General features: G+C 44.8%; 1 protein-coding gene across 4 annotated transcripts in view; it reads right to left on the minus strand.

The window, feature by feature from the left end:
• The window catches only part of Prxl2a (peroxiredoxin like 2A), a 20,497-nt gene extending 20,033 nt beyond the window's left edge, over window positions 1-464 (minus strand). For 2 of the 4 annotated variants that reach the window (XM_021657781.2, XM_021657779.2), the window contains exon 1: window positions 276-432. The gene's annotated coding sequence lies outside the window, so the exon portion shown is untranslated. Of the gene's footprint in view, window positions 1-275 lie in introns of all 4 variants that reach the window. The other 2 variants (XM_021657780.2, XM_021657782.2) reach the window with 2 other exon arrangements.
• Window positions 465-6,427: the final 5,963 nt, after the last annotated feature.

The following is a 6,427-nucleotide window of genomic DNA, read 5'->3' on the forward strand; positions in this document are numbered from 1 at the left end:
AGAATGGCCACTGCCACCCCTGGCAGCCACCATCCCACGTGGGGCTGACCCCAGGCCCCGGGAGATGGACAAGCGTTTTTTCAGTCCTCTGTCCCAACAAGTCACACAGTCACCATCGCCACTCCGGGAAACGGTGTCTGGGCCCCAAGTGTGGACTTTGTTCAGATCGCTTGTGTGGGCAGAGGGCACATCAGAGAGCGGTCCCCCGGAGGATCGAGCCGCATTCTGCATCCCGCATCCATTCTCTGCCGCCCCATGCCTGCCCGGATCCTCACCTGCGACTCTGAGGACCCCGCCTCCGTGGACGTCACTGACCTGGCTGAGCTGCGCCAGCGGACGCAGGTGCCTCTGCCCGTCTACTCCCCTGCAGCGCAGCTTTGTGGGCTGGTGGGACCAAGACCGCCCCGCGCCTGCGCAGCTCAGCGCCTACGCCAGCACAACACTTCCACGTGACAGACACGCCCCTGATCCGCCTCTCGCGACTCCCGGCTCAGTAGAACTGGGGTCTCCTTAGGGCAGTTCTTTGCGCCTTCGTTTCCATGGCGCTGGTTTGGTTCGTTCCTGCCCAGTCGTGAACAGACATTTCTGATGTACTCTGTGGGGGCGCTGCGCTGTCATAAACAGAAGCACGTGTGTGTGTGTGTGTGTGTGTGTGTGTGTGTGTAAAGCGTGTAAAACTTAGAATTCCCAGGGTCTGTCCTCAACCCATATTCCTTTTCATCCCCAAATGCTGGTTATCAGAGTGAAGAAAAGCAGCTGACAACTGGCACTAGGAATAATATCGGCTCCTCTCAGCTTCTGGGCAACTCTGGGACCAGTTGTCTTTCACTTGTTCGTGTTTATTTCACGTAGCTCAGACCCAGCTGGAATTGTTCATTCTCCTGCCACAGTCTCCCAGGTGCTGGGACCGTAGGCAGGCACTGCCATGCTGGCCTTTCATCCTTTTTTTCTCTTGTAATAAAGTGTTCGCATGTTGTATAAAAGCAGTAGTCAGAAGAATAGTTTCAGAGACGGGATTAACTGACTCACACAGAAGAGTTAAATATGGGACTTGGAGAGACAGAGGTAGAGGGACAGATCACAGACTGGTTGCAAAGAAGCATTGAAGCAGCCAGACAGGCACACTGGCCAGAAATGGTCATCTGTCCGGTGTGTATTCACATGTGTTCACATGTGTGGGGCTAAGTACCTGGCCAGAAGACTAGGCTATCCTGGTCTATCACTCTTTACTTTATTCTCATGTTTCTCACAGTGAGAAACAAGACTCTTGCTATATTATGGTAAAGTCAAGAGACTAGGGAAGCATAAGACAGTTTTTATTTTACTATCCTGTAGAACTGGGTGTTACCCTAGACAAAAGGTAAAAATGGCTGGCCTGCAGATTTGGTGTCAAGCAGTGGTCTTAAAGTCCTGATCGTGGATATTCTGTGAATATTCTTGTCCTCTCTTTCCCATGAGCTGGGTACTTTGGAGAGTTACTGTCATTCCCACTCATCTAGCATAGGCCCCAACCCAAATTACTCACCCCTCCTAGAGCTGGGGACCCTGTCCTGCTTCTGTGATGGTATGTAGCTCAGTTAGTAGCTGTTATGGTTAGGGTTAATATTGCTGTGATGAAACACCATGGGCAAAACCAAGTTGAGGAGAAAAGGGTTTATTCGGCTTACACTTCCACACGATAGATAGTCCATCACTGAAAGAAGTCAGGACAGGGACTCAAGCAGGGCAGGAACCTGGAGGCAGGAGCTGCTGCACAGGCCATGGAGGGGTACTGTTTAGTAGCTTGCCTACACCCTAATCTTTTTTTTTCTACACCCTAATCTTATGGAGGCATTTTCTCAATTGAGGCTCCCTCCTCTCTGACTCTAGCTTGTGTCAGGCTGACATAAAATTAGCCAGCACAGTAGTAAACTAATTTTCCACCCTAAGATAAACAGAGTACTTAGACTAATAAGTGTTATTGACAGCTGGGAAAGAACAGAGTCCTTGTGCCTCGTGATGGATCATGATGTGTTCCTTACTCTCCTGGAGCCTGAAGCTAGGCTGGTGGCCAGCAAGCCTCAGCGAGCCTTTTATCTCTGTCTCCCACAGCACTAAGGTTCCAAGCCTGCACTCTTGCAGCCACATCTGGCTTTTTACTGATGCCAAGCATTCAAAATCAGGTCCTCATGCTTGAGCAGAAAATACTATTAACTGCCACACCGTGTCCCAAACCCAAGAGGTAGTCATCTGTCTCTAGTGTCACCCCTGTCCTGTTCATCTGGGAAACAGCTAATGATGAACTCTGTCCAAAGGCTCTCCATATTTGCCTCCATGACTTCGTAGTCAGTCTCACATTCCATATAAACTTACAGCAATATTCAACCCAGAGAGTCTGCTCAGGGAGCTCCCCTGAACTATACTACAAATATCTCTTCCACAGCTGGGATTTCAGAGCCTGGCCCTGGAACAGCATCCAGATGTACATGGGAAGGTTTGTGGAAGAAAGGAGATCTAAAGTGAGAAGGGTCGTTAGCATGAGAGATCTGATCTTTCAGAGAAAAGATTTAATATAATTTGGTACAGGGTGAGTGTACTTATAACACCAATCCACCCCCCACACACACACCAGAAGGTTTTCTCACAGGCAGCTCATTCCTCACTATGTATCTGGCTTGAGTTAGGAACTTTGGCTAAAGGTGAGGAAGATTCCCAGAGGAAGCTACTGTAAATAAAGCAGAAAGCCATTTTTTTTTTTTTTTTAGACAAGGATACTCAGAACTTGATGGTTAATGGTTATGGTTAATGCCATTCTGTTTCAGAAAAGTAGCATTCTAGGGTAGGGACTACTAAGAGTCTGCTGTGATATACATTCTATGAAAGTGCAAAATGACGTAATTGTGCTTATGATTTTTTAACAACCAAAATCTCTGGGCCTCAAAAAGAAAGAAAGAAAGAAAAAAGACTGGATCTGAGAGCTAATTAACATGCACCCAATATCCCAAGTTCCTTTTTGTTCAAGAAGGCACAGACTGAACTCATTAAACTGCCAGTAGACTAGACAAATAACTTATTGCAAAGCCAGCACAGGAAAACTTATTTATAAAGCTCAGCAGTTTTTAAAAGATCAAACACAAAATCCTTGAATGATAGGCTGGGCATGTGGCTCAGATGGTGATTACATGAAGTCTTGGGTTCAGGTTCGATTCCCAGAGTCAACTTTGTAAGTAGTGCGTGCCAGTAATTCCAGGAACTGGAAGTTGGAAGACAGATGGATCAGAAGTTCAAACTAATCTGTAGTAGTTCAAAGCAAGCCTTGGATATGTTGCTATTCTGTCTCAAAAAAAAAAAATTAAAATCCTAAACCAGAACAATCCTCCCAAAGTCCACATAGCCTGAAAGATTTGAAAAGAAAATTAATTCTAGAAATATAAATATCATAAGATAGATTTGTTTGCTTTGAAGCATGGTGTTGTTATGTTGCCTATGCTACCTCAAACTTGTAATCCTCTTGCCTCAGTTCCTGGGTGCTGGGATTATACCATGCCTGAATAGCCTTCGAATTTGAACCCAACAAGGTAAAAGTTAAAGCCAACTAGAAGCCTCGTGAAAGCTTAGATAACATATATATTACCATCTTGATGGACATATGTATTACCATTTTGCACCACCAGTGCTGTTAGATCAGATAGCATACACTAAGAACAGGAGACAGAGCTGGGTAAACACTCAGTGTCCAGCATCTTTAAACTCAGCTGGTTTCATCTGCTTGCTCAGCAGTAACCCAAGCAGGCATCATAACATGCTCCTCTAAACCCTAAAGCATTTGGGCTCAAGGGAGAAGAGTTCAAGAAGCAGCTAGCATTTATTGCAAAACAGAGCATTAACTGGTGCCTGACTTTATTGCTAAAGGTTCATTTACCTTTCCTGTGCATGCATAAAACAATTAAATTAAGACCAAGAATTGGCCAGTGCGGTGTCACACACCCGTAATCCCAGCACTCTGGGAGCCAGAAGTGGTCTGATCTCTGTGAGTTCGAGGCCAGCCTGGTCTACAAAGTGTGCCACAGTAAAGTCAGTAGAGCCCTCTTTCTAGAGTCTTTCCAGTAGATTATCAGGTAAGCCAATGACTAACTGGAGGCCCAGGAATGAGAGCATTCTCTCCAGATTAAAGAAAGAAGGCTGCTATGATATCCTTTCTATTATCCTGTCAACTCTGCCTGTGTTCAGTTAGGAAGGTTTTATTTATGAGTAATAGAAAAAAGAAAACACACCTCAAATTGTGTGGAAGTGAGCCAGGTTCATTTGCTTCCTTGCTTTGTTAGCCATGTGTTGGTTTCATGCTAAGATTGATTCTGCTGTCGTCATTCTGAAAGGATTCCTAGGACCCAGCACAGGGAGGAGAACACCTAAACACTAAGAAATGAAGGAACCAGAGCTTTGCTTCGATGTCTAGTTTTGTGGCCTGAGTAAAATTGTACTCTGGTCTCAGTATCACTGTAGATCTAGGGGAAACAAAACAAATGAAACAAACATGTTAAGGCATTCCTTGCATTTTTTTTTTTTTTTTGCAACCAAAGTTACCTCTTCTTTGCTATTTTTAGACTCCGTCACTGATGTCTGGATTTGCACACAATATTATCAGTTTACCATCAGAAGGCTAGTTACAAAGCATGTCCTTTTCCTTTTTTTTGTGTGTGTGTGCTTTACTTGTTTGAGTTTTTGTTTTTTGAAACACAGTCATGCTATATACCACAGACTGGCATGAAACTTGTGGTCCTTCTGCCTCTGCTTCCTGAATGTTGTCACAGCCTGCAGCACCAGCCCAGCTGACACTTACCTCTCAAAGGATGCTCTCACTGTGAGTAGCATTCTGTTCAAGTTGTCCTGGACATGTTAGATGAGATAAAGACAAGTGTCACATGTTAATGATAGTGTTTCAAAACATGTGAGTCATTTGAATGTGGTGGTGCATGTCCGAACCCCAGCAGTTCATTTGAGGAAGGGGTGGGGAACTAAGGAGTTCAAGGCCAGTGTGGCCTTATTGGGACTAACTCAAAACAGCAAAACTAACAAAAGCATGAAAAGCAAAACACATACATGCTAATTATAACATCTCTACCTTTGGAATTTCTTATACATTTTAAGAGATACAGCAGCTTTGACAGTATACTGCAGTTCACTATGTGTCTCAATGCCTAATGCAGGGAACATAAAAGATTTTTTTTGGTTTCCTTGGTTTTTCTGTTTTGTTTTTTTTGAGACATGTTTCTCTGTGTAACAGCCCTGGCTGTCCTAGAACTCTCTTTGTAGAGCAGGCTGGCCTTGAACTTACAAAAATCCAGCTTCTTCTGCCTCCTGAGTGTTGGGACCACCAACCACACCTGGCTAAAGATGTTCATATATATTCTTGGGGTCAGAAACTCTAAATTTTTATATTTTGTGAAGTTAATTTTTTAATTTTTTATTAATTTATTCACTTTGTATCCCCCCCATAGCTCCCTCCCTCCTCCCCTCCCAACCCCTCCCTTCCTCCCTCTTCTCCATGCATGCCCCTCCCAAAGTCCATTGATAGGGGAGGTCTTCTTTTCCTTCCTTCTGATCCTAGTCTTTAAGTCTCATCAGGACTGGATGCATTGTCTCCCTCTGTGGCCTGGTAAGGCTGCTCCCCCCTCAGGGGGAGGTGATCAAAGAGCAGGGCAATCAGTTCATGTCAGAGACAGTCCCTGTTCCCATTACTATGGAACCCACTTGAACACTGAAATGCCATGGGCTACATCTGTGCAGGAGTTCTAGGTTATCTCCATGCATGGTACTTGGTTGGAGTATCAGTCTCAGGAAAGACCCTTGTGCTCAGATTTTTTGGTTCTGTTGCTCTCCTTGTGGAGCTCCTGTTCCCTCCAGATCTTACTGTTTCCCACTTCTTTCATAAGATCCCCTGCACTCTGCCTAAAGATTGGCCATAAGTCTCAGCATCTGCTTTGATAGTCTGCAGGGTAGAGCCTTTCAGAGGCCCTCTGTGGCAGGCTCCTGACTTATTCCCTGTTTTCTCCTTCTGATGTCCATGCTCTTTGCCTTTCTGAATGGGGATTGAGCATTTTAGCCAGAGTCCTCCCTCTTGCTTAGTTTCTTTAGGTTACAGATTTTAGTAGGTTTATCCTATATTATATGTCTATATGAGTGAGTATATACCTTACACCCATCAGAACGGTTAAGATCAAAAACTCAAGTGACAACACATGCTGGAGAGGTTGTGGAGAAAGGGGAATCCTTCTCCACTGCTGGTGGGAATGTAAACTTGTGCAACCACTCTGGAAATCAATCTGGCGCTTCCTCAGACAACTAGGAATAGTGTTTCCTCAAGATCCAGCTATACCACTCCTAGGGATATATCCAAAAGAGGCTCAAGTACACAATAAGGACATTTGCACAACCATGTTTGTAGCAG

This window comes from Meriones unguiculatus, chromosome 9 (assembly GCF_030254825.1).
Source record: "Meriones unguiculatus strain TT.TT164.6M chromosome 9, Bangor_MerUng_6.1, whole genome shotgun sequence".
NCBI lineage: Eukaryota > Metazoa > Chordata > Mammalia > Rodentia > Muridae > Meriones > Meriones unguiculatus.